General features: G+C 46.5%; 1 pseudogene; it reads left to right on the plus strand.

Annotated features, from left to right (window-relative positions):
• The first annotated feature begins 887 nt into the window (after window positions 1-887).
• LOC146177975 (uncharacterized) lies at window positions 888-26,780 on the plus strand (annotated as a pseudogene).

The raw sequence follows: 26,780 nt of genomic DNA on the forward strand, positions 1-26,780 counted from the left end.
CACCTTAGATATCTCATGACACACTGACGTTAAACGCACAACTAAAACTGGAATTGAATAATGTGGGCTACCATGCATAACAAACTCCACACATGTTCTTAACGGCACTCTTACACAATGATTACTTCCAAAATGTTCAGTGCGGGCTCAATCTCAGGCGAGCGCAGCCTGCACTACGGCCCATCATAAACAGCAGAAAGAAAAACAAAATGAGGAAGAGAGTACGTAGTTTACCGAGCGATGGGCCCATGAGAGAAAAAACAACATAAAGCGCTTGTAATGCATAATATTTTGCGTGTTTCTCGAGCTTTCGCGCTCCATCTTACTCTGCGTACAAAGCACTCGAGCCCTCGGTCATCGCAACGCTTCCCGAAATATTTGCATACAAATAAAGTTGAGTTACTCGCAAAATAGTGTCGTCGCTGCTGCGCTTGCTGGTATTGAAGATTGGTCGCCCTTTTTTCTTTGAAGGTTTGTACTACAGCTCCGTGTTCAGCGAAAATGACAACCACTGTAGCAGAGCACTATCGAAGAGCCGGCGTTGGTACATTTACCAGCGATGTCAAACTCCACATGTTAAAATGATTCTAGTGCACACAATAGTGCCCATATTCACCCAGAACATTAGTTGCAAGTCGCCAGAGCAGGAAGAAAGCTCCAATGATCAAAAACTTGTTATTGTTAAAGCGGTAGCAATCGCCTGTAGACTGCAAAACATGACGTCTCAGCGTTATAAATGCGGAAAATGAAATAAAATGCAGAAATGTTTAGGAAAGTCCCAGTTCTACGCTGAATTTAAAAGCATGTAATAAATACCACGCTGAAAAATTCTTGGCGTAGCTGAGGGAGAAAGACGAAGACGCTGTTCCAAGCGGTTGCGCTTCTTGATGCTTTCCATTCAAAGGCTTCAATCGGCCTCTGGCCGAGGTACTGCTAAGGCTAATGCCAGCAGTAATGAATACCTGATTGTTTTGCCCCGTCTCCCAACTGGTAAGCTGGTCGCTGACTCCGTTTTCTTGCATGCAGACCTTGCCGGACGCCCGTACCGGGCACAAGACTTCAGAGACTCCCTTCGGAATTTTGTGGACCTCAAGGAAATTAGTTCAATTGGCCAATTTCAAATGTCTCATGTATGGATGGTCACCTGCAAATCGGCACAATCGAAAGAGAAATGTGTGGCTTGCGGTGATCTCGTCGTGAAGGGCCGCCGTTGTGTCGTCGTGGAGCCAGAACCAAAAGTGGTCAAATTGAAGCTTCTGTGGCTTCCCGAACGTTTGGAACATGCCTTCATATGTGAGGCACTAAGGCCTACGGGAAGGTGACTTCTATTTCGACGGAAAATTGGAAAGTGGCGGAAATGGAAGATTTGAGAACGCTGAACCGGGATGTTGTGTCTCTCGCTGAAGGAGTCGGCGTTGGCGACGTCCCACATGTACTGACTATTTGTGCCATACAGAGCCGTGTTTTAGTACCAGGCAGGCCACCGCTCTGCCTCCGATGCAACCGTGTTGGCCACATTCGTAGGCACTGACGTACGCCGCGTTGTGACGACTGCCGACGCTTCGGTCACACCACAGAAGAGTGCGTGGTTACCTACGCGGACAAGCTGCGACATCGTGTGCGGCCACCGGACGGCGCTCTACAAGAGCATATTATGGACGCCACAGAAGTGCTTGACGCGGCTGGTGTCCTTTCAGCTGCTACTGTGGACACGGCTACCACAGCTAATACAACGGTTGTTCCTCAAGGTGACTCCAAGGAAAGGGAGAAGCTGATTCGATATGAGACGCCGAATCCGGCACATGATAGGAAGCCTGCTATCTGTTCGAATCCTGCCAAAGATACCGCCCCGGTTACTCCAGCCACTGAGGTCAACGCCGAGGAAGAGCTTGCAGGTCAGGCCACTATACCTGCAGCTGAGGCCGTCCCTCCTGTTGAAGAGCACCTTCATAAGCGCCGAAGAAAATGCGCATATGACTCGAGTGAAGATGATCTGGCAAGCGTGAAGCATCGCCGCCGGCGCACGTCGAAACACAAGGGGAAGTGCCAACGTTCGCGTTCCCGCAGTCGTGGTGGATATCCGGGGGCGACGTCGCCGTCTCCGGAGAGACAAATGCAAGCCTCGTTAACACTTGTGTGGTCACCATGGCGACCCCTGAGGAGCTAGTGTTTCCAACGCTGAATGTGAGAGGCATTAGGTCTCATCAAAAGCAGGTGCAACTTCGTCGACTTTTCAGCAGCAGGCGGCTAGATTTTGTCGCCGCCAGGAAACGAAGATTGAGAGTGAGCAGGATACAGAGAGGGTACTAGGACCCTTTTTGTCTGATTACAATGTTATTGTGACGCATGCTATTGGTTTTTCGGCGTGTTGCTTCTTGTTTCTGCGAAAGGCTCTCCCTTATTCTGCGTTATATTACTATACTGACTCTGAAGGGCGGCTAATAAGCTGTGATTTTTTGCTCCACGGGAAGCCATGGAGACTTATCAATATTTATGCGTTTAATAGTGCAGCTGAGCATGTTGATATGTTTGAAGCCATGGCTAACCTCCTAGATTGTGATAAGAATGTTGTGCTAATAGGAGACTTTAAATGTGTATGCTACCTGAATTATCGTGCTGGGCCTAGTGTACACAGAGACAGAAGTGGTGAAGTGTTGTCGCGTGTTATAGATGACTCAGGACTCATTGATACAGGGGCCTCATGTCACACAACTACACTATTCACGCATATACAGGGGAGGTTCCACGCGCGCCTGGATAGTATTTATGTTTCTTCCACGCTGATTTTCCGTGATTGTTGTGTGAATCTGTACCGGTTTCCTTTTCAGATCATTGCATGGTGGTTGCTCGGCTCGGGAGAATTTACTGTTCAAAATTTAGACCGCAATGGGAGCTTTGGAGGCTAAATTCTTCACTTGTAAATGATCAGGAGTTTGTGTTCCGGTTACGCTCCCAGCTACAAGTGTGTTTGACAGGTGCCATGCCAATATTTGCCAATATTTGCTGCTATAAATAGCAATTTAAACATAAGGTGCGAGCGATAGCTATTGAAATTGGGTCTGTTAGGACAATTTACAGAAAATTTCAAGAGAGGACATTGCATAAGAGTTCGTATAACCTCTATGAATTAGAATGTGAGGCACCTGGAGTATTGCTAGGGTAAAGTGTGACCTACAGAAACAAGACGCTGAAAGATACAGGGGTGCCCGAGTTCGATCTCGTACAAATCGTGCTTTGCACTCTGAACCCCTACGCGACAAGCACTACTTGACGAGCACGGTAATGCTACGGCCAAATTGATACCGGAAATGATATCCAATGGCACCCTAGTAACGAAAACGTGTGACATCATCTCTGTGTTTGTGAGCTATTACACGACACTGCTACTTCTAATTCGGATCTACTAGCTAACTTTAAAGCTCTTATAACGCTTTTATCAGATGCAGACTGTGCTCTTATCATTGGTCATTTCACTTTGGAAGAAATAGAACACGCAATTGACCCATTACCACTCTCTAAAACACCTGGCCCTCATGACATATCGTGCGAGTTTTACAAAACCTTTAAACCTTTGCTAAGCCCTGTCTTGCTGCAGATCTTCGCTTTAAGTTTTGATGCGGGGGTCCTTCCTCAGTCCTTTACTAGGAATCATACAGTCTTTATTCCAAAGAGTACGGATAAAGAAAAATTGCTCTCAGTGGATGGCTACAGGCCAATCACGTTGGCCAATGTGGACTACAAACTTTTTGCGAAAGTACTATAAAATCGTTTACAGTGTGCCATGACGGCTCGTACTGGCCCTCACCAGTCGTGTGGCTTGAGGGGACGCTCCATACAAAATAACATACATATTGCACGTACAATTCTCGAATTTCGCTCTGGCTCTTATGAGCAGCTTGCTCTACTCCAGATTGACCTTGCGAAGGCATTTCAGCGCGTCCGGCATTCGTTTCTATTTTCTCTTCTCGAGCGTACAAACGTTGGATCAACTGTATTGAAAGGGGCGAAACTTTGTTACAGCTGTTCCATTCGCTTGATTGTTAACGGCCACCTCTCAGAGCCTGTGCCAATTCGATCATCTGTGAAGCAGGGCTGTCCTATGTCACCGCTACTCTTTACCCTCTACCTAGAGCCACTTTGTTTGAGTATACTGCAAAACCACAGTATCCGTGGTTATGTTGCCTTCAGTAATGAAGTCAAAGTGCTTGCGTACGCCGACGATTTAGCGTTTTTCTGCACAGACAAACCCAGCATTGACAAAATTATAACCACCATTGAGCAGTTTGGCATTGTATCTGGCATTGTAGATGTATCATTTGTGACTGCGCTCTAGAGGTGCGCGGTAGGATAGTTAGAAAGGATACCTGTAAGGTGTCAACGAAGACAAAACATTTGATTAAGAAACAGCAATGTATGAAAGCTTCCAATTCAACGTACTAGATAGAATTGTCAGAGATATCAAAGCTAATCAATAACGCGAAGTGGCCCATATAAGAAAGTATAACATAGAGGAAATTAAGCATGCTATAAAGAACGGGGGAATCCTTAAAGCGGTGAAGAATAAATTGAGCATAGGCAAAATGAGATGTATGCGCTAAGGGAGATGTCGTCATGGATATAGGAAAGATAGTCAAAGTAGCCGAGAAGTTCTGAACAGATCTCTGCAATAGCAAAAGTAGTCAAACAATAACGAGGTTCGCAGTAGGCAAAAACTGTCAGACATTCTGCCAGTAATGAAGGAAGATTTGGAATATTTAGGAAAGCTTTAGAAACTATGAAAAGGTGGAAGGCAACTGGAGAGGATCAGGTAACTGCAGATTTTTCTAAGGACCGGGGGATATCGTGTTAGGAAACTAGTCACCCTGTATAAATATTGACTGGTGTCATTGACGATAAGGAACCATGGAAGAACGCAAACAATATATTAAATCGTAAGAAAGGGGATGCTAAGGTATTGAAAATTAGAGCAATCGACCTAATAGCTATTACGTATAAGGTCTTTAGTAATGTAATTGCTAATAGAAACAGGATAACAATCAAGCAAAAAATCAAGAAGGTTTTCAGAAAGGGTTCTCTGCTATCGTACCCATCCATATCATTAAGCAGATGAATGTTCTGAATAAACCAGTGCTTATAGATAGCACGCATTATTTACGAAAAAGCATTTGATCCAGTAGAAACCTTGGCGGTCATGCAGGCATTGTGAAATCAATGTGAAGATGCACCGTATGTGAAATTATTCGAAGGCATAAATAGTGGCTGCACAGCAACGATACTTCTGTGTTAAAAAGGTAACAAGTTCCTATAAACAGACGTGTTAGGCAAGGAGAGAAGATCTCCCCAGTACTATTCAAGCTTGCGTAGAGCAAGTATTCAACGGCTTAGAATCGGAGCAGTTAGGGACAGGTGTAGATGGAGAATAGCTCTATAGTCTTCGATTCGATAATGACATTGCCTTGCTAAATAACTAAAGGGATGAACTGCAAACAATGATTGATGACCTAGGCAGAATAATCAGAAACGCAGGCTTGAACATTAATATGCAGAAGACTAAGGTTACGTTTAACAGCCTTGGGAAGGAACAACATCTTACGTCTGGCAACTAAGCACTTTAAGTAGTAGGCGAATATGCCTACTTAGGACAGGAAGTAAGGGCCGGACAATGGAAGAGAAATAACAAGAATAAGACTGAGATGGATCACATTTGGCTAATATTCACAGAATATGACTAGCAGACAACGGTATCGCTCAAGAAGAAAGTTACAACAGTTGCATTCTATCTGTTCTCAGCTATTGAGCTGAAACGTGGTGGCTAAATAAAAAGGTTCTACGTAAGTTGAGGACAACCTAAAGGACTATGAAACGAAAATAGTTGGTGTAACGTTAAGAGATAGGGAGCGTGCAGAGTGGGTCAGAGAAATAATTAAAATTACTTACATTCTACTGAAAACCAAAAAGAAATGGGCATGGGTAGGACATGTGATGTGAAAAGATGATAATAGATGGTCGCTCAGGACAACTAACTGGATTCCAAGGGAAGGAAATTGCTGCCGAGGGTGGCAGAAATTTAGGTTTGCGGATGAGGTTAAGAAGCTCGCAGGATTGAAGAGGATGCAGCTTACACAAGAACGGGCTTACTGGAGGTATATGAGAGAGGTCCTAACTTTGCAGGGGTTATAGTATACGGCTGATAATGAGGAAATGATGCAAGGTACGATATTTAAATCACAAATATAGATATCCCGTAGAGCAGTGAAACGCAAGCTGCTTATTAGCAGTGGGGCTATATCAAAAAGAAGAAAACTATCCCTGCACACAACATCTACAATGATGAAAAACTTCAGTCAAGATGCACAGCTGAAAACAGCCAAGGATTATTGCTTATGAGAAAATCGATTGTGCGCTTTCCCTCAGAATACACGAATAAATTATTTTTTATGGTATAGAAGTGTATTGTGCACAGACACACTGGTACTTACCTAGAAAATACACATGCGGGATTGCACGTAAAGGTTTGCATTGTGTAATAAAATGCCTCAGGATTTTCAAAATAAAAAACATCATAGCCCGAAGACTCGAGCCAAGTGAGCTGCCTATTATTGTACTGCTAGCAGATAATCAATTTTGAACCATAGAAACGACCCTTTGTTGAGACGGAAGAAAATTTACATAAGGTCTTGTTGAACAATAACAAGGAAATTATTCGCGCTAAACATCTCGAAAAATATAAACAACTGTAGAGAGATCTATATCATCCCAAGTAGCATGCCATCATCTGACAGAAGGGAAAGATGAAACTTCACTAATGACTATTTGTAGCTCGAACAAACCTGCAGAAAGGCAAAATCTAGTTCTAACCTTGAGAAGAATGAGGGTAGAAGAACAGGGATAAAGTTCTTTGCAAACGAACTAATAAATTTGTTTCGAATATACCAAACAATAGCATATTTTATTATGTAACTGCACCTAACTAACGAGAGGCCAATCAACGCCAATCAACCCATTATCTAGACTTATGAAACTATCGATCTAAATGATCAGCATGAGATGCTTGGTATTGCTATAATTTAGTGTACAATACCTTTGTAAGGCCGTGCTGTGATCTATTTGCAAATATTTCGGCATGGTCCTCGGAGAATGCTGTGCAAATGGAGAGATTGGGACCCTAAACTATAGAACCGCGCAGCTACGCGCCCTCGACCGCGGCGCTCCACCTACTCGCCCCTAGCAATACGTATGCGAGGCCGTCCTTTGACCTACTATGGTTGTGGTGCCCAGAAGGAAAGGTGGCGCCAGCACCGGCTCGTTCGCAGCAAAAGCGCGCCAAATCGATTTATACCGCCACCGCAGTAACTAGCAGGGCGCGAGGTCGGCCCTTCTATTTTTTTCTCGCGGTGGCCTGCCCGTCCCACGTGCTTACGCACGTGCGCCTCTCACCTGGAAGGCTCGAAGTTACAACGAACTATTTTAGCAAGCTGTTTCTTTCGTAGGCAAGAAGTGCTTGTTAACGAGCAGCTGAATTTCTGTGTCATGTAGCATCTAAATGGATTGTCTTGTACAAAAGAGATATAAAAGCAGTTTCGTGGCTCATTGGCAGTACACCTGGTCACCTTTGTTCAGAGAGGTGTAAACGTGGTAAGTTTTTACGCGAAAGCGTATGGAGCTCCATTAGTTCGAACGTCATTGCTGTACGCAGGGTTTTGCTTCCGGTTCGGCCGTAGTGTTTGAAATATGGTAAACAAAATGAATGTAGAATAGATGAGGCGGCCTCCTTTCTTTTAAGACACGACAAGACATTCACTGAAAACTCAGGTATGTCCATTTAATTTCGTATGAACGATTTTACACCCCAAATCTTGGTGCTGGCCGAAAAGTGCGACCTATATACTGCCCCTCCCTTCCCTCAACACCAACTTTAAAAAATTTAAAAATACGCGGTTTTAAAAAGCGACACTTTAAAGGCCCTCTAGCATTTGCTCTAAAAGACGGTGCAGACCAGTGCGTATTTTGGCTCAACCATTGTGGGTCGTCTCTTACAGCCCAGCTCGAGCCTCTCAATTGGCGTGCAGCGACCCCCCACAGTCGAAACTTGCGTTGGTTTTCCTCTCTCTCTCTCTCTCTCAAAGAGGCCTCCCTGCAGTCACCACGCGAGAGGTCACAGCAAATCATTGCGTACGCGCCGCGCAGTCTTGCTCCATGCTCGCTCCAGGAATGGGTTGACTTAGTTTTGGAGTGTACAGCTGAAGGAAGGCACTTAGTAAATGTCTCTTTTGGTAAATCGGGCGAATTCGGTGCGGCAGCCGAGCACTCTGCTCCCTGTAGAGGTTGAGTGTGGGCTGCGGTGTTTCAGTCAAATTGTGGTGACAGAATTCGGGCCCAGGGCGGTTGCTGGACTACTTCCTCACGTAGAAGCCACAAAGTTTCGAAGAAAGAATAAAAAGGCTTTACAAGATATATCAATGAATGAATTCAGTTTCAGTTAGGTGCAAATACTTTGACTTAAATATGAAGCCGTACCTTCCTAATAAAATATACAATGAACGAAATATTCACATCGTAGATCAAGCACAGAAGCTCATGACAGATTTTTCGCGCTCCTTTACTGCACACAGTCGCGTGCCGTGCAGATATACTAACCTGCAGAGAGACAACTATGTGCTTGCGATACACAGCTGCAGCTCTTCAACTTCTTACGTTCGCTTTAGTTTGAACCGTGCAAAAAAGGCAGTTCAGTTCAGTTCAGTTCAGTTCAGTCATTCAGCCGTGTCCGACTCTTCCTGACCTTATGGACCATATCACGCCACGCTTTGCGGTCTCTCACTATCTTACTAACATCACATAACTTCATCTGCAGTGCCTCGAGGATGCCATCTAACCATCGCGTTCGCTGCCTACCTCTTATCCGGCGACCCTCAACCTTTCCCAACATCAAATCATAAATCATTCTCCAGAGACTCCTCTCTTCTCATCAGATGACCAAAGTAGCTGAGCTTTAACTGAGCAGTCAGGGTTTATGGTCGACAATATCGACTGATTTGATCTTCTTGCAGTCCAAGGAACTCTCAACAGTCTTCGCCAGCACCACAATTCAAACGCGTCAACTATTCGGCGGTCAGCCTTTTTCACAGTCCAACTCTCGCATCCATACATCACAACTGGAAAGACCATAGCACGAGTTATACGGATCTTGGTTGGCAAACTAATGTATCTGCTCTTTACTAGGCGGTCAAGGCTAACCATTGCTCTCTTTCCCAGAAGCAGGCGTCTCCTAATTTCATGGCTGCAGTCTCCTTCCGAGGCAATCTTGGAGCCCAAGAAGAGAAAATCTGTCACAGCTTCCACTTCTTGTCCCTTGATGCTCCAGGACTTGATAGGGCAAGACGCAATGATCTTTGTCTTTTTAATGTTCACTTTAAGCCCAAACTTCTGACTCTCTTCTTGTGCGCGCATCAGAAGTCTCTTGAGTTCCACTTCACTTTCTGCCATTAAAGTGGTATCGTCCGAATATCTAAGGTTGTTGATACGTTTTCCAGCAACCTTCACTCCAGCTGAAGACTCGTCCAGACCGGCCTTCCTCACGATGCACTCTGCATATAGGCTAAATAGGCAGGGCGACGGTATGCAGCCTTGCCTCACTCCTTTCTCAATCGGAAACCAGTCAGTAAGACCATGCCCAGTTCTGACTGTGGCCTCTTGTCCTTCATACAGGTTCCTGAGGAGACAGATGAGGTGAATTGGAACTCCCATCTCTTGAAGAGCTTGACACAATCTGCTTTGATCTACGCAGTCAAACGCTTTTGCATAATCAATAAAGCAGAAGTAGATGGGTTTCTGGAACTCTCTTGCTTTTTCCATGATCCAGCGAAGGTTGGCAATTTGGTCTCTAGTTCCTCTGCCCTTGCGAAACCCAGCTTGCACGTCCGGAAGCTCCCGATCCACATACTGCTGCAGCCTACCTTGGAGGATTTTCAACATCACCTTGCTAGCATTCGAAATAAGCGCGATCGTGCGGTAGTTGGAACAATCTTTGGCACTGCCTTTCTTTGGAATGGGGAGGTAAACTGACCTCCTCCAATCCTGTGGCCACTGCAGGATTGTCCAAATCTTCTGACATAATGTATGCAGAATGTTAACAGCGTCATGGTTGAGGTTTTGAAGCAACTCAGCTGGAATGCCATCAATTTCGCTAGCTTTGTTCTTAGCAAGGCTGGCTAAGGTCCATTCAACTTCACTCTTCAGGATGCCCGGCTCGAGATCAGTAATCACAACCGTCTTATGTTGGGTTTGCACATTCGGATCCTTCTTGTACAGTTCTTCTGTGTATTCCTGCCACCTCTTCTTTATCTCTGAGGCCTCAGTGAGGTCCTTGCCTCGTTTGTGCTTTATCACGCCCAGCTTAGCACAGAAGCTTCCTTTGATAACTTTGATTGTCTTATACAGAGCTCTTGTGTTCCTTAATTGGCTGTTGTCCTCAACAGCTTGGCACTGTATGTTCAGGAAGGCATTCTTATCTCTCCTTGCTATTTTCTGAAAATCCGCATTGAAAACCTTGCATCTTTCTCTTTCCTCCATAACCTTTGCCATCCTCCTTTCCTCAGCTATTTGCAAAGCCTCTTCCATAGCCAGTTTGCTTTCTTGCATTTCTTTTGCTTTGGAACTACCTTAGTCGCAACTTCTTGTATTATATCACGAACATCAGTCCACATCTCTTCGGGCTCTTTGTCTTCTATTTCTAATTCTTGAAATCGATTACTCACTTCCACAGCATATTCTGGTGGAATTTGATCCAGATCATACCTGAAATGCCTTCTAGTTTTCTGCATTTTCCTCAATCGAAGCTTAATTTAGGCAACAAGAAGCTGAGGATCGGTGCCACAATCGGGCCCACGCCTTGTTTTTACTGCTTGTATAGCGCCTCTCCATCTCTGCCGGCAAAGAATATAATTGATCTGATTCCTGTACAGACCGTCCGATGAAGTCCATGTGTACAGGAGCCTCTTGTTCTATTGAAAATGAGTATTCGCTATGGTCAGGTTGTTTTCTTGACAAAACTCTACTAGCCTATGCCCAGCTTCATTCGGCTCGCCAAGACAGAACTTGCCTATAATTCCGGATATTTGTTCACTCCCGACCTTAGCATTCCAGTCTCCTATGAGAAAAACGACGTCTGATGATGGGGTGCGGTCTAAAAGGCATTGTAGGTCCGCATAAAATCTCTCAACGTCAGCTTCTTCAGCAGTAGTGGTCGGTGCATAGACTTGGATAACTGGTATGTTGAAAGGGTGAGCTTGGATCCGAAGTGAAATCATTCGGTCTTTTTTGGGGTTGTACCCTAGCACTGCTTTGCCCATTCTTCTGTTTACTATGAGAGCGACCCCATTCCTTCTCTTGGATTCGTGCCCACAATAAAAGACATAATGGTCGCCGGAGCTAAATTCTCCCATTCCGGTCCACTTGAGCTCGCTGATACCCAAGATATCAATGTTCAATCTGTCCATTTCTCGCTTGACGACATCCAGTTTACCTTGCGTCATGGAGCTTACATTCCACGTTGCTACGTGATATATCTCCTTGCAACATGAGACTTTCCGGTCGCTTCCCGACACATCCACAACTGAGCGTCCTTTTGGCTTTAGCCCAGCCGCTTCATTCGTCCTGGAGCTACTAGGAATCGCCCTTTGTTCATTCCCAGTAACATGTGGGACGCCTTCCAACCTGGGGTCTCATCTTCCGGCGCCATACCACTAATGGTATTGTGACTGGCCATAGGGTTTCCTTGGCAGGAAATACTGGCGTGGGTTGCCATTACCTTCTCCAGTGAATCACATTTTGTCAGAACTCTCTGCCGTGACCTGTCTATCTTGGGTGGCCCTACACAGCAGAGCTCACGACTTCCTCGAGTTTTGCAAGCCCCTCCGCCACGACAAGGCAGTGATCCATGAAGGGGGGAAAAAAAAAGGCTACTTTACCCTAAAACAAAAGGCTACTTTTCATGCCAGCGTAGCATTTTCCATCACCGCCCCCGACAAGCCAAGTGCAGAGTGCCGGACCTTTAGCGCATCGCACTTCGAATACCTGCGCTACCAACGCGATTCATAAAACTAAGGTGCGGTGCTGGCGTACAGTTTGTGGCGCAAAAGCGTAAGGCACAATTTTACGCTAGAATGTGCGACAACTGTCCGGAATTGGCGATCGGATATTGGTGAGAAACAGTTTGGCAGCGCACTGGTGACGAATTCCGGAATTGCACAAGTACGTGCTAAAAACTTCATGCCTGCTACGGCAGCGCAGTCCCACAGCAAAGCTATCTGCGGTTTTCCTTGTCATTTACATCCATATAGTGACCTTTATACGCGACACTAGGACAGCCGTGCAAGCGCGAAAAATATATTTTGCAATTTAAAACATGATGTGAAATATCTAGGGACCTGATCAGGTGTAAAACGCGTCGTAAAGAAGTATCTTTGCAGATTGGAATACACAACAAAAGTGTTCCATCTAGACAATTTGTATCACTGACTTATGTCACTAGAGTTCCTAAAGGGAACTAATTTGCTATTTAGGGGAAACAACATTAGTTATCACATTCATGCAAATGTACAACACTATCTACTGATTCTAATGTTGCTGCTTCAATGGGACTGCTTATTGTTGGCGGAAAATTCTGCATTGAAGCAAAATAAAATTCTGGGACAAAAATAATTTTTATATTTATCGTGTGCGCTTAAAGGAACTAAGAATAAACATAAACAACGTTTTAAAATATCGAGAGTTTAAACGAAACTATCCAATACAGCAATAAATAGCACATTTGAACTCGCGTAAAAGCAAAACATATCAAATGCTCTTGAGATAAACACTCCTTCCAAACACAAATATGAAGAAACTCTGCACACAATGACCTATATGTCGGAGATATTTAAAAATAGAGCTAAGTTGAAGAAGGGGACACCACAACAAGCAACTATAAGACATTGAGGTTTAGGTTGCTGTTTACCAGTTAACAAATGTGTCATATATTATTTGGAAATAACAAGAATAAAACAACGCACAGCTGCCATGCATGCAAGCCTTCGTATATGCGTACACAAAAGGAGAACGTATGTAGCAAGCAGCGTTCGCAATCACAAAACAAAACATCACATGATACACGTATCAAGTAAAATACATTTGTTGGAAAATAATACCAGGTGACTACAATCAGGAAATTGGTTAGACACAAATATTGCATTGCTATAGTAAACAGGGCAGTATGATATTCTTCATATAAATAAGCTCCCACACGGTGAAATACGAGCAGTATACTATCCGGCAAAGCATTAAACTGCGATAACAAGAATGTTCAAAAACCCAGGTATGTTACTAAAATATCCAGTCAAACGTGCATAACAGCTCAGGAAGCTATAAAAATCCAAAGTTTTTACAGCATCGTTATTTTTCTTTTTGTATTATCAGTTGTCGGTGAGGGAATATACGTTTTTTCTTTTTCGTGCACATGCGATAGAGACGAATGTGCCGCTGAACGCCGCAACAGCTCCATGACTTGTTCGCTTTTGTGCAATTCACGCATTCATCACAGTTTTCCAATGAGTGTGCTAAGCATTCCTGATCAGTTCGTTGATCTTATAAATTAAAGAAGTTAAGGCAGTGTTCTTTAGGTAGTTGTGTTACTACTCCAAACGCATAGATCGGAGAATTTACCACTATGGTGCTGGAATAAAGGAAACATCCTTTATGAACGCCTATTAGGGAACTTCCTTCCTGCGATTCATCGACTGTAATGCCACTGCAAGGTTTGCTTTAAATTCTTAACATTTATTTTATTTTTGTTTCAGTGCATTATATTCACCGTCAGCGCAATACCCAACTACGCATGTATTCACTCGACCTACAAAGACCAGGAATTCAGGTCAGAATCTGAGACTTCAGTGTTGAAGTCTTTATCATAGTTCTGCTCTCGCGTTGCGATCTCTTGAGGAAATCTAAGTTCTTCAAATCCGAGACCCAGCAATGAAACTTATGAAAAACATTTTGGCTAACATCCCTAGATTTGTCCAATAAAAGCATGCAACTGATTGTCGGCAAATTGCTTTCGTCTTGACCACACTTCGGCTCACGTTGGTCAGTTCGAATATCTCCCACAAGCATGATGCACAGCTCAAGATACTGAATAGAGTAGCGAAAAAATGGTAGAAGCCCACAATATGTCAGAGGAAAAGCACTAACAGAATAACGAGTAAAATCTTCATTGGAAGCATAGTGCCGTTCTTACAGCTAACCAGCCAGCGAACTTCTAAATTTTGATCCTTTCATCATTTCCCACTGCATTGACCGCTTCTTGAAAAGCGCTCCGTTTCTAGAAGCCCTTCAAACATCTGTTCACAATCAACGCTGGTCAACAACCAACGCTGAGGTTGATGAAGTTCAGAGTTTCCGATGCTCTATTATTATGATTGATATTGCCGCAATGTTATCGTACTGGCGCCGCCATGTGGCGAGCTCGGGAGACTGGCACGCGCTCGTCTTCTTCGCTCTCAGTGCTCGCCCGCCAGTCGGTTCCGTGCCTGATCTTGCCGGTGCTTTTACTTAGTCCTAGTAAACCTGCTGAACCAGTTTCACTGGCTTCTGTGACATTTTTGGTGGAGCTTCTGGGTAGATCCCATGTCCGAAGAGCCTCTGGCAGCCTCCTACGCCCATATTCACACCGTGGACACGACACCTGTGCACAAGGCGAGCCGTCGCTTGAGAGGCTTAGCACCCGAGTGTGGTCCTCTTGTTTCCCCACCGCGAACCACGATAACTACAGCGGCAATTCAGACCACCACTCAGCTTCCCGTGAGTACCCAGCAGCTGATCTGCCATACTCCACGTATGCCCACGCCGTTTCATGGCGACAAGTTCGAAGACGTTGAGGACTGGATGACCAGCTACGACCGGGTCGCTGTGTTTAATGCGTGGGACGAGGAGCGAAAATTGCACAATGTTTATTTCGCACTAGAAGACGCCGCCAAGATGTGGTTCGAAAACCATGAGGCTACCATTTCCACCTGGCAGGATTTCCGGCGGCAGCTGCTCGCAACATTCGGCAACGATACAAGCAAAGAGATGGCCGAACTCGCTCTACAGTCCTGAGCACAGCGGCCTAATGAAAGCGTCGCCATGTTTGTGGAAGAAATGACTCGCCTTTTCAACCGGGCGGATCCGTCCATGTCGGAGGTAAAGAAGGTGCGCTATCTTATGCAAGGCGTCAAGGAGCAGCTGTTCGTCGTTGGCCTTGTACGTGACCCTCCACGTACTGTTGCTGATTTTACGAAAGAAGCAGCAAGCATCGAGCGTGCCTTGAATCAGCGATTTGTACATTTTGATCGCTCTGCGAACATCGCTGCCGTAGACTTCCGCTTGCCAATGGTCGGAAACGACAGGGAAGCCCTTCGCGAACTTATCCGAAGCATCGTGCGCGAAGAGCTGCAAAAGCTGCCCTCTCTCGAACAACATCCACGTGTTGGGGCATCTCGGATATTGTGCGCGAAGAGCTCCGCCAAGCAGTACCACCAGTACCGTCGCCCCAGCCGCCTGCGCCACAGATCATGACGTACAGCGACGTGTTGCGTACCCCTGCGCCTGAACCATTGGCACCCTACAACCCTGCTCCTCCCGCTCGTCCTCCACCCCAATATCCAGTTTCAACTGGTGTGCCTGAAGCTCGACCACCCGTTCGCAAAGCACACGCGTGGCGCACTCCGAACAATCTGCCTTTGTGCTTTCACTGCGGCGAAGCCGGTCACGTTCTGCGCCACTGCCCGTACCGTCGGATGGGCTTGCGCGGATTTTCCCCGGATGCCCTTCGGCCGCGCTATGGCGAACGACCTCGGGACGTCGACCAATACCTCAGCGACCACGTCCCACCTGCGTCCCTCCAGCGACGTCAGTCCAGGTCACCACCGCCGAGACAGTTTTCCACCAGCCGCCGTTCATTCCTCAGGCAGTCCCCAAGTCCGCACCGGGAAAACTGGAGACGGCGACCCTCGGGGGTAGGGCCGCCGTCGATGGACACTACGACCAACATCCTCCGCTCACCGATTCGATCACACAGACCGACCTCCGACCCTTCGCTCCGACGAACAATCCGACCACTTTTCGACAATCGCCGAAGCTTTCCTACGACGCCCCCAATCGACGCACCGCACGCCCAACGAGTCCGACGACCTCCCGACGATCACAGAAGCTTACCTTCGACGCCGTAATTCGACGCAACGAACGACCCGTCAGCCCGACGATCCCTGACACGCTGCACTTTGTCGACGGTGAGCTGCATTCCGCCGAGATACCTATCGTCGTTGATAACCACAACACGACTGCCCTTGTAGATACCGGCGCTGATTTTTGCGTTATGAGTCATGGCCTTGCTACCATTCTGCGAAAAGTCCTGACTCCTTGGCACGGAGCCCCGTTAAGGACAGCCGGAGGGCATGTGGTAACGCCGCTCGGAGTGTGCACCGCTCGCGTCGAGATTCACCACGTAACTTTCTCGTGTTGCTTTGTTGTGCTAGCAGAGTGCTCCAAGGACCTGATTCTAGGCCTTGATTTTCTTAGAGAAAACGACGCAGTCATCGACCTCCGTGACTTCATGGTGACTTTCTCCACCCACCGCGCAATTCCCGACGAGTACAGACAGCACAGCGACGACTACACAGACAGGCCAATTTTCCGAGTGTGCGACGACCATGTCACTCTACCTCCACGCACCAGCTTGTTTGTTACAGTGCAGTGCGACAACCCCCCCCCCCCCGCCTTGAAAGGCCTCGTGGAAACGAACGTGAATTTATTGTTGAGCCTACAAGTCTGCGTCGCTCGGGGGATCTTTGCCTTGAGAAATAAACGAACTGAACTACTTTTAACGAACTTTAGTGCCGAATACCGCCATTTACCACAAGGTACAGCTATCGCTTATTTTGAAGAAGTCAGTGCTCCATCCGCCCATTGCGCCCTTTCGCTGGCCAACAAGAACCCTCCCGAGAGCACTGGACATACTGTTCAAACTGACGTGAACCCAGCTTTGTCTCTTACCCAGAAACGCCGCCTTCAAGCAATTCTGGACACTTACCGTGACTGCTTTGCCGTCACTTCCAACGTGAAACAGACGTCAGTAACCAAACATCGAATTATAGTTGATCCCACCGAGCGCCCTATCCGCCAACACCCCTACCGAGTATCGCCGAAAGAACGAGAGGCTATTCGGGCACAAGTTGATGAAATGCTCCGCGATGATGTGATCCAGCCGTCCACAAGTCCATGGGCCTCACCAATTGGGCTGGTCGCTAAAAAGGACGGAGCACTCAGATTCTGCGTCGACTATAGGAGGCTTAACAAAATTACGAAAAAGGACGTCTATCCATTGCCTCGAATCAATGACTCGTTCGACCGACTTCGCCACGCCCGATACTTTTCATCGCTCGATCTACGCAGTGGGTACTGGCAGATCGAAGTCGATGAATGTGATCGAGAGAAAACCGCATTCATTACTCCTGACGGACTGTACGAATTTAAGGTGCTTCCCTTCGGCTTGTGTTCCGCTCCCGCAACCTTTCAAAGAAAGATGGACACTGTCCTAGCCGGCCTGAAATGGCAGACGCGCCTCGTCTACCTTGACGACGTTGTCATTTTCTCTGCGACCTACGAAGAGCACCTCAAACGATTGACGGCCGTGCTAAATGCCATCCGCGGGGACTCTCACTAAAACCAGAAAAATGCCCCTTTGCATTCAAACAGCTCAGGTTCCTGGGTCACGTCGTGAGTGCTGAGGGAATTAGCCCTGATCCAGAGAAGACGGCTGCCGTAGCTGCTTTCCCGACCCCCACTGATAAAAGTTCCGTGCTTCGGTTTTTGCGCCTCTGTGCATATTAGAGGAGATTTGTGCACTACTTCTCCCGAATAGCTGAACCATTGACTCGTCTAACAAAGAACGACCAGCCTTTCATCTGGGCCGAGGAGCAGCAAAGGGCCTTCGAGGAGCTTCGCAAGCGCCTTCAAACAACGCCCGTACTTGGCCACGTCGACGAGGAGGCCGACACAGATTTGCATACCGACGCCAGTAACGTTGGCCTTGGTGCAGTTCTCGTTCAGTGGCAAGAAGGCGTTGAGCGGGTGATTGCTTACGCCAGCCGCACCCTGTCTCGTTCCGAAGCGAATTATTCTACGACCGAAAAGGAGTGCCTTGCAGTTGTGTGGGCGGTAACAAAATCTCGGCCGTATTTGTATGCTCGGCCGTTTAGAGTGGTCAGCGACCACCACTCACTCTGTTGGTTAGCGAACCTTAAAGATCCTTCAGGCAGGTTACTCCGCCGGAGTCTCCGCTTACAGGAGCTCGACGTCACTATTGTGTACAAGTCCGGCAAGAAACACAGTGACGCTGACTGCCTATCCCGAGACCCTGTCACATGTTCTTCAAGTGAAACAGATGACTCCGTCTTTCTCGGCGCTCTCTCGACGCCAGATCTCGCTCAACAGCAGCGAGACGATACCGAACTGCGGCCCCTCATCGATTACCTCGAAGGAACCGCCTCATCGCCGCCTCGCCTTTTCACGCGTGGCCTGTCGTCGTTCTGCTTGCGTGACGGCGTCCTCTACAAGAAAAACTACGCTTCCACAGACATTCAGTATCTGCTGGTTGTCTCAACGCCGCTCCGTACCGCGTTTTGCAGGCATGCCACGACGAGCTTTCTGCCGGACATCTCGGTTTTTCGCGCACCTTGGCACGAGTACGACAAAAGTACTACTGGCCCAAGCTTGCCGCTATGGTTCAGCGCTATGTTAGGACGTGCCGTGATTGCCAACGTCGGAAGATACCACCTGTCAAGCTGGCCGGCCTGCTGGAAACGACCCGCTTTACACCGTTTCGTTCGGTGTACGGTCGCGAAGCTGTCACCATGCTGGATGCAATGCTACTGCCAGATGTTGCCCACCCATCGATTGCCGGTGCCGACCAATTCGTCCAGCATGCCGAGGCCGCTTGCCAGCTGGTTAGACTGAGAGTCCGGACACAGCAAGTTAAAGATGCTCGACGGTATAACCTTCGTCACAGGCAGGTAATTTACAACCCTGGCGATCAGGTTTGGGTGTGGACACCTGTTCGCCAGCGGGGTCGCTCAGAGAAGCTTCTGCGCCGCTACTTCGGCCCGTACGAAGTACAACGCAAACTCAGCGACGTCACCTACGAAGTGACCCCGCAAGGAACTGTTCGCTCATCCCGACGGCAAGCACAATCGGAAGTCGTACATGTCGCCAGGATGAAGCCCTTCTACTCCCGCTAGGTCAAGCTACATGTGTTTTTTTTTTCTTTGCTTCCTTTAACTATTTGATGTGAACGCGCATCCTCGCCGACTACCGTTATCCTCGACCTCGCCACTCGGCATCGGGACGATGCCTTTTCCATCGGGAGGGGCAATGCCGCAATGTTATCTTACTGGCGCCGCCATGTGGCGAGCTCGGGAGACTGGCACGCGCTCGTCTTCTTCGCTCTCGCTGCTCGCCCGCCAGTCGGTTCCGTGCCTGATCTTGCCGGTGCTTTTACTTAGTCCTAGTAAACCTGCTGAACCAATCTCACTGGCTTCTGTGACAATATGTACTAGAAGCCCTTCTGTGGTAAGTGACTAAATGATTGCTGTGCAAATTTCACAATTTGACGCTCTAGATTTCAAGGATTGAACACTTTTGAGGCTAACTGGTTGTGATGCTTTAGCAAGCACCCTTCTTCTAGTGTGTGATATGTGAAGCCCTTCGAACAAAGTCCCCACTATATGGCTGCTCTCAACTCAAAAAGCAGTCATTTCAAAATTCGGGCAACATAAATATGTGCCATTAATAGTTTCGTTCTTTAAATTATGCGCACACATTCAAGACATGGACAGCGTCAACAATTTAAAACAGTTGCCATGATAGATCACAGGAATGTGAGTACACGAATTACAAAGGCGTGATGTTTTCTTCATATCCAGCAAATAAAACAAATTGGTCTGTCATCTGAGGTGCGCCACTCTGCAGGATTGCGACTAAATTTAGCGACGTGGGGGAGCTTGGCTAGTTGTTGCAGCAGCCACTACAGGAACAGGATGCGATGGTGACGAGGGCGCTACGGGGTTAGAGCAAATACCGACGTTGGCAAGTTTATGGCGAACAACAGCCTGTATCATGGCCACGGTGTCGGGCAGTGGAGATGGGAGTGGTGCAGGAGCTAAGGCCTCGAGTTCTCGCCTGACGATCCGAGTCATGGTAGTGGACTGAGAAGGCTGTTGCAGAGGAGCCAGATTATCGCAGGATGATGTAGCTGCCGTGTTCGGAAGGCGCTCAAAGCGATGTACCAGGCGTCGTTGTTTAGCCGGCTCAAATCGTCGGCAAACTTGAAGCACCGACTCGATGGTAGAGCAATCCATAAAAAAGAGGATGTTGCATGCGTCATTTGCGATGCCCTTTAGGATGTGCCCTAACTTTTCACTTTCCAGCATTGAGCTGTTCGCTTTGCGACACAACGTGAGCACGTCTTGTATGTAGGCAAGGTAGGACTGCGGGGTGGATTGGGCGCGAAAGGAAAGTTCGGTTTTGGCTGCGAGGGCCCGTCCAATGGGCTTCCCGAACAAGTCGTGAAGCTTTTTCTTGCAAATTTCCCAGGTCACCAGCTCGTGCTCATGATTTTGGAACCACGTGCGAGCGGTTCCCGCCAAATAGAAAATCAGATTGGCCAGCATGATGGTCGCGTCCCAGTGATTGTTCCTGCTGCATCGCTCGTATTCATCCAGCCAGTCTTCAACGTTTGTCTTGTCTTCGGCATTGAAGATGGGAGGGTGGCGGATTTTTGTGAGGACGAGTGGCTGCGCCGATGTTGTTGCACTGCTAGGAGCTGCCTCAGAGGTCATAGTGGCCGTTGTTGACGTTGTGATCCCAGGTAGGTGGCGGCCACTGCGCAAATCCAGCTTTCGGTTGCTTAAACGTATTTATGTGTGGACACGGGGATCTTTAGTCACCTGCATCAAGATGATACGTGGCAAGCTTAGCCCAGGATGACACAGCACACAAAGCACAGAAGCGCAGCAGCGTCAACCTTCTTCAAAAGCCAAACGTTACTACCACTTTGTCTTCTTCTGTGTCACTGTTCCTGATCGTTGTCTTCTTCAACGTCCAGTGATGCAGGGCATATATGTCACAATATTGTTAGCACTGATATTACTGACAATACACACTACTCAATAGCAGTGGACTGCAAACCTGTCACCGCCATTTTGTTCAGAATGCGCGATTTCGAAACGCCAAAGATGCAATAGCAAGGATGTGACGCCTCCTGAAAAGATGAAATCAAACTGAACGTAATAAAGCATTAATGTCACTATGCACTCTTGAGGCTAGAAATAGTTAGCATATTATTCATGTAGAACAAGAGTGTTTCCGTTTTTTCAATCGAAGGAAAGCATCTCGCACAAAGCGTTTTTATTGTTGCAGGCTGAATAATTGTAATACTTTCACGCGGTACGGTCGAACCAATTTGTAGGTATGAGGCGGTATCGATAAGAGAAAGTTAGCACATACCATCCAATGTGAGGCAAATCTGGGCATTACCACTGGAACTATTTAAATACATCTTTTAGCTTTTAACCGACACTCGAATTTCTAGTCGTAGATTCTGTTTTTAAATCTGGTGCTCGGCCTTGGCAGATCTATAACACCAGCAGGAATAATGCCTTGGAAATTTAATAAGCCATCTAGAATACCTGAAATATATTTGATATCTTGAAATGTTTGGGGATTGTGCAATCATATATGTTTACAATTTTCACTTCTGATGACTTACTGTTATGTCCTTACTCTCACTAATTATAGCATAACTTTCAATACTTGTCATGCTGCCTACTGTTCCAACGAGCAACCTCACAGTCGACAGAACATGCTGTATTGGACAATAATGTGGCAATGAGGATTTCTGTAGCCATACGTTTTTCTGTAGTAATGTCTGAATGTAATACGTGCCAACTACCGACCTCTATGACGTCACTTCGCCTGGCAATGTCATTTCAAAGTGGAATGACTGCTAACAGTACAGTCGATCATGCTGATCTCATCAAGCTTTGCAGCATTGCGATGCAGACAGGTATGACGGGTAGCCCTTCAATTTTTTCGACAGAGCTCTAGGGTCTACTGCCCTGTCATATTGGTCTCAGTATTGTTCCGGTGCCTTGGGCATAATATAAACCAGCCAAAAGACTATAAACAGAAAAAGGGTGCACACAGGACGAAGGTAGCAACTGATATTTTATTGAAGGAAAGGAATAAAAGAAGACTGACACAAAGGTGCGCGCGCACATGACACCGAAGCAGTGAGACGGCGGACACAAGCATCGCTCACCGTTACTCTAACACATTATCTAAGAAAGCAATTTCTTCATTGTGATGATTAACCGACGGCTTCGCTACACACGTGTCTTTCGCTTTACTGATATAGAAGTCTTGATGTCCGCCCTCTCACAGCTTGGGGGTCATGGGCGAGCGCACCTTTGTGTGAGTCTTCTTTAAAACATTTCCTTCAATAAAACATCAGTTGCTAGTCCAGCCTTCGTCCTATGTGCACCCTTTTTCTGTTTATCGTGTTTTGACTGGTTTCTATTATGAAGCAATACCAACTCGACCAGTCGACAGCCTTGCCTTGGTCATAACTGGAAGAGTTGATGAGAAAACTGTCATGGGTTTAATGGTTTGTATGTGAACACCATAAGTGACTAGAGATATAGCTGCATTAAAAGTGCCTGGGAAGAGATGCATATATATATATGCAGGGTGTTACAGGGAATATTTAGGTAATTTTAAGAAATGGGCTTTCAGAGGTAAAATTGTTTTTGTTGCACGAAGTTATCAAGAGTCTGGGCGGGTTCTATAAAACGGGCTAGAAGTGCTCTTCAGAGAAATATTTAACTAAAATTTGTTAATTCACTTTTTAAGTATTGCAATTTGGTGCCTGATTGTAATTAGGAAATTGTAGAGAATCATAAGTCAACCCGATATTCATCGTTAGATTTACGAAAACCTTATTGAGCGGAGAACTGTATCTCTCAGAAACTCAGCTCTCCAGACGCACGCAACGGGCTCCGCGCAGCAGCTGAGCGCCGCAAAGTCACGGCCCCGTGCTGACATCACTTACAGTTGTACAAATCGCACGCGCGCCGAGCTTTATCTGTGGTTCGAGAGAAAAGTGGCTCGCCGCTGCTCGGCCCAAGATAACGCGCGGCTAACCTGTTATTTGTACAACTGAGATTGACGTCAACGCGGGGCCGTGACTTTGCGGCCTTCAGCTGCCGCGCGGAGCTTGTTGCGCGCGTCTGGAGAGCTGTGTTTCTAAGTGCTGCAGTTCTCCGCACAATAAGGTTTTCGTAAATCTAACGATGGATATCGGGTTGACTCATAATTCTCTACAATTTCCGAATTACAATCATGCACAAATTGTAATACTTATAAAGTTAATTAACGAATTTTAGTTATTTATTCCACTGAAGAGCACATCTAACCTATTTTATAGAACCCGCCCAGACCCTTGATAACTTCGTGCAACAAAAACGATTGTTACCTCTGAAAGCCCTTTTTTAAAATTACTTAAAATCTTCCCTGTAACACCCTGTATAAATATATTGTGACGCCACGTACCGCTTACTTAGAAGGATAAGAAAGAAGAGTTGGATGGCTGCAAATTGAGGTGCTCTCAGAGTCGCTTGCGATCAGCTTTCATTCGTCAAGCTTTCACTGTATTAAAGCCATTCCTTTCGTTTATTTGGTGCTAGGCGCTGGGTAAAAACGTCCTGTATTCGCCTGTACCCCATCGCAGCCGCCGGATAGCATGTTTGCTATTTTTGTCGCCTCAAGAGTTCCTTTGAATGGCAACCAGCCAAGACACGCAGACTCAGAAACAGCAAGCTGAAGGCGAGATGACATTACCTCATCAGCGAGTGCCGCCTACGAATCATGGCAAGCCCGAAGATAATGTTGAAGAATCGCTCCAACATTTTGAAAGGTGCAGCAAGTATAACCGCTGGCACTCCCCTGCCCGCCTGCGCAACGTTGCCTTCTTCCTTGCTGCACGGCTTTGACTTGGTTTGACGACGATGAGGAAATCATCACGACTTGAAACCGGCTTTTGGAAGAGATCACGAAGTCATTTGAACATACTCTTGCGAAGAAGGAGCGTGCTGAGCATCAACTTTCTCAAATAGCCGAGCAATCCGGTGAGACATACACATGATACAAAGAGGAGGTATTGAAATTTTGTCGCATTGTCGCATTGTATAATTTCCTTATTTCAAGGTATGCTCTTGCTACGGCTGCAGATGTTATCAAGCAGTGCCGTGCATTTGAGGCGCTCAAAGCAAGCCGGATAGCGCTAAAATTCGGCCGCCTTTCCAATGTGACAACCGTTACCACCATCGATATTCCAGAGGCCAAAGACATCGCTTCTATGATCAAGAGGATTGTACTCGATTAATTGAATACTCAGCAGGAGCGTACAAATTTCGATTTACCTTATCATAAGACGTCGAGGTCCATGCCATCATGGGAGCAGTGGACACATTTGCCGCTTTTGTCCGCGTCGCCACATTTCTTGACCCCCTGTACAACCAGCACTTTTCAGGAATGACGCCCAATGGGTGCAGCCCCTCCCACTCCGTTATATCGGCCTTCTTTCCCAAAACGCGCTGCACGCAATGACCCTCCTGTGTCCAATCGCAGCGTCACTCCCCCGCCGTTCACTATCATAACCCCGTCATTCACAAGGCGGTTCACCATCTCCCCGTCGTTGCTTTGTTTCTCCACCACTGGTAAAAACTAGGTGGTGTGACCGATGGAGGTAAGGTCCCCGGAAGGTCAATTACACGAATAACTCTGCCTATTTTCTTGAAAAAAACATTGTCAGTGTGCGTTGACAATGTTTAAACGGATGCTTGGAACGTCAGGACGGTACGCAATTACTGAGTACTGAGTGACAGAGCATACTCAGACTTGCTCTTACAGGTCAGTGGTTGCTATTGATGGTCCTGATATTTCTTTCATACTCATAAACTATAAAAACGTTCTTGCACAGAACCCTACATTTATAATTAACAGGCGTATATCGTAGGCCAACGACGTGTTGCTCAGATCCACTGCATGTACTTCTCTAAAGAATCAGGTGGGACCATGGTCCACAACGTCAAAATGCGGTCCCTCAAATAGCACCAGTGTATCAAAATGAGATCCTGGTCCTCCGACAACAAAAGGAATGTATCAAGCATCAGGTGGCTGCATTTGAATTTTCTGTGGTGCCTGCACATGCTCAGGATCTGATGTACAACCATCGACACACCTCACAAATCCGATAACTCCACAATCTGTTATGTGTGCCCTAGAAATGCAGAATCTCCACTCTGAGTATATGTAGTGATCTCAACTTCTAAAAGCTGCGTGATTGAGGCGGTGATCTATATGCAAGCAGATCATGTGAGCAGTATTGAGATTACATCGATGCTAACCAATGGCAAACGACGTGGTTTTTGAGTGTACATCGTTTAAAATACCAGTCTTTTTTAGAAAAATAGGAGTCCAAGTTGCAAAGGCAGGTTTTGATATTCACGTGCGGTGTCTTAGCTAAATGGGATCAAGGTTTAAAATCAACAAAGCATTTTCATATTTGAATTCAGTCATCATTATTGAAAACCTATTTTCTATTATCGACTTCTGCATGTGTTCCCGTGGACGGGACTCGCCATAACTTGTCCAACCCTGTAACTCGTCCAACCTTACGTTGCACGTTCACATCTGCACCCGATGAGCCTGCAACACGAAAGTGGAAAGAATAAATTATCGGTTATCCAGAAACATAGCAAGTATGATCGAGCATAACGGAGCCATGTCCCTGCCGCCGAACCAGTGATCAATAGCTGCATATAAACAGCGATGCTTATTTGAGGGTTTGCAGATGCAAAATGAATAGTTGGAAGTGAAACATTGGCGCTGAAGCTGCGCGTGCAGCATGTGACGCTAAACGATGCGCTATGCAATGCAAGATTGCAAGATATCTATATAATAGAAAGAACCACATGCCCTTTTAGACGGCGGAAAAAAGGCCAGCACATGAAATATTGGCATATTTTGAGGTGTAGGCGCAAAACACCGATACCTTAGTATAATGGCGGTCATTGACAATGAATGGGCATAGGGAAATACAAGATTCAGTATGTTAACAGCGCTATCGGCGAAGGAAGACCACACTGAAGAAAAGACAAAAAGTTCAAAACAGCAAAGTGACTCTAAAAGGGCAAATATAACCAAAATATCCATTGGTTGCCGTATTGTTGTGGTTCATTTTATTTTGTTGTTTTCAAATTTCCCACTGTTGTCACAGTTCATGATTATAGTCTCGGGATATTTTGATCAGTTACTCTAGTATACCCCCCGTGAAAGTTTCCTCCATGAAGAGTGTTTTTTCACTTCCAAATATCCCACCGGAAACAGTTTGTTCGTTTTTCAGAACTATGCTGCACTTCACTACGGAAATGATCAGAGAACGTCGCTGGTACAATTTCATAGTTACGGCGTTCCTTTCACTTGGGGACCAGAACTGGCTACCGCATTCTCCAACCTCATCGCTGTTCTCACCAATCCTCCTGTGTTGGCCTATTTCAGCCCGTCTGCCACGACGGAACGCCGCACGGACACAAGTGGCCACGGGCTTGGTGCCATTCTTGCACAGTGACAACGCGGCCAGCACTGAATGA

The sequence above is a fragment of the Amblyomma maculatum genome, chromosome 10 (genome assembly GCF_055883805.1).
Source record: "Amblyomma maculatum isolate TAMU_Amacu chromosome 10, ASM5588380v1, whole genome shotgun sequence".
Taxonomy (NCBI): domain Eukaryota; kingdom Metazoa; phylum Arthropoda; class Arachnida; order Ixodida; family Ixodidae; genus Amblyomma; species Amblyomma maculatum.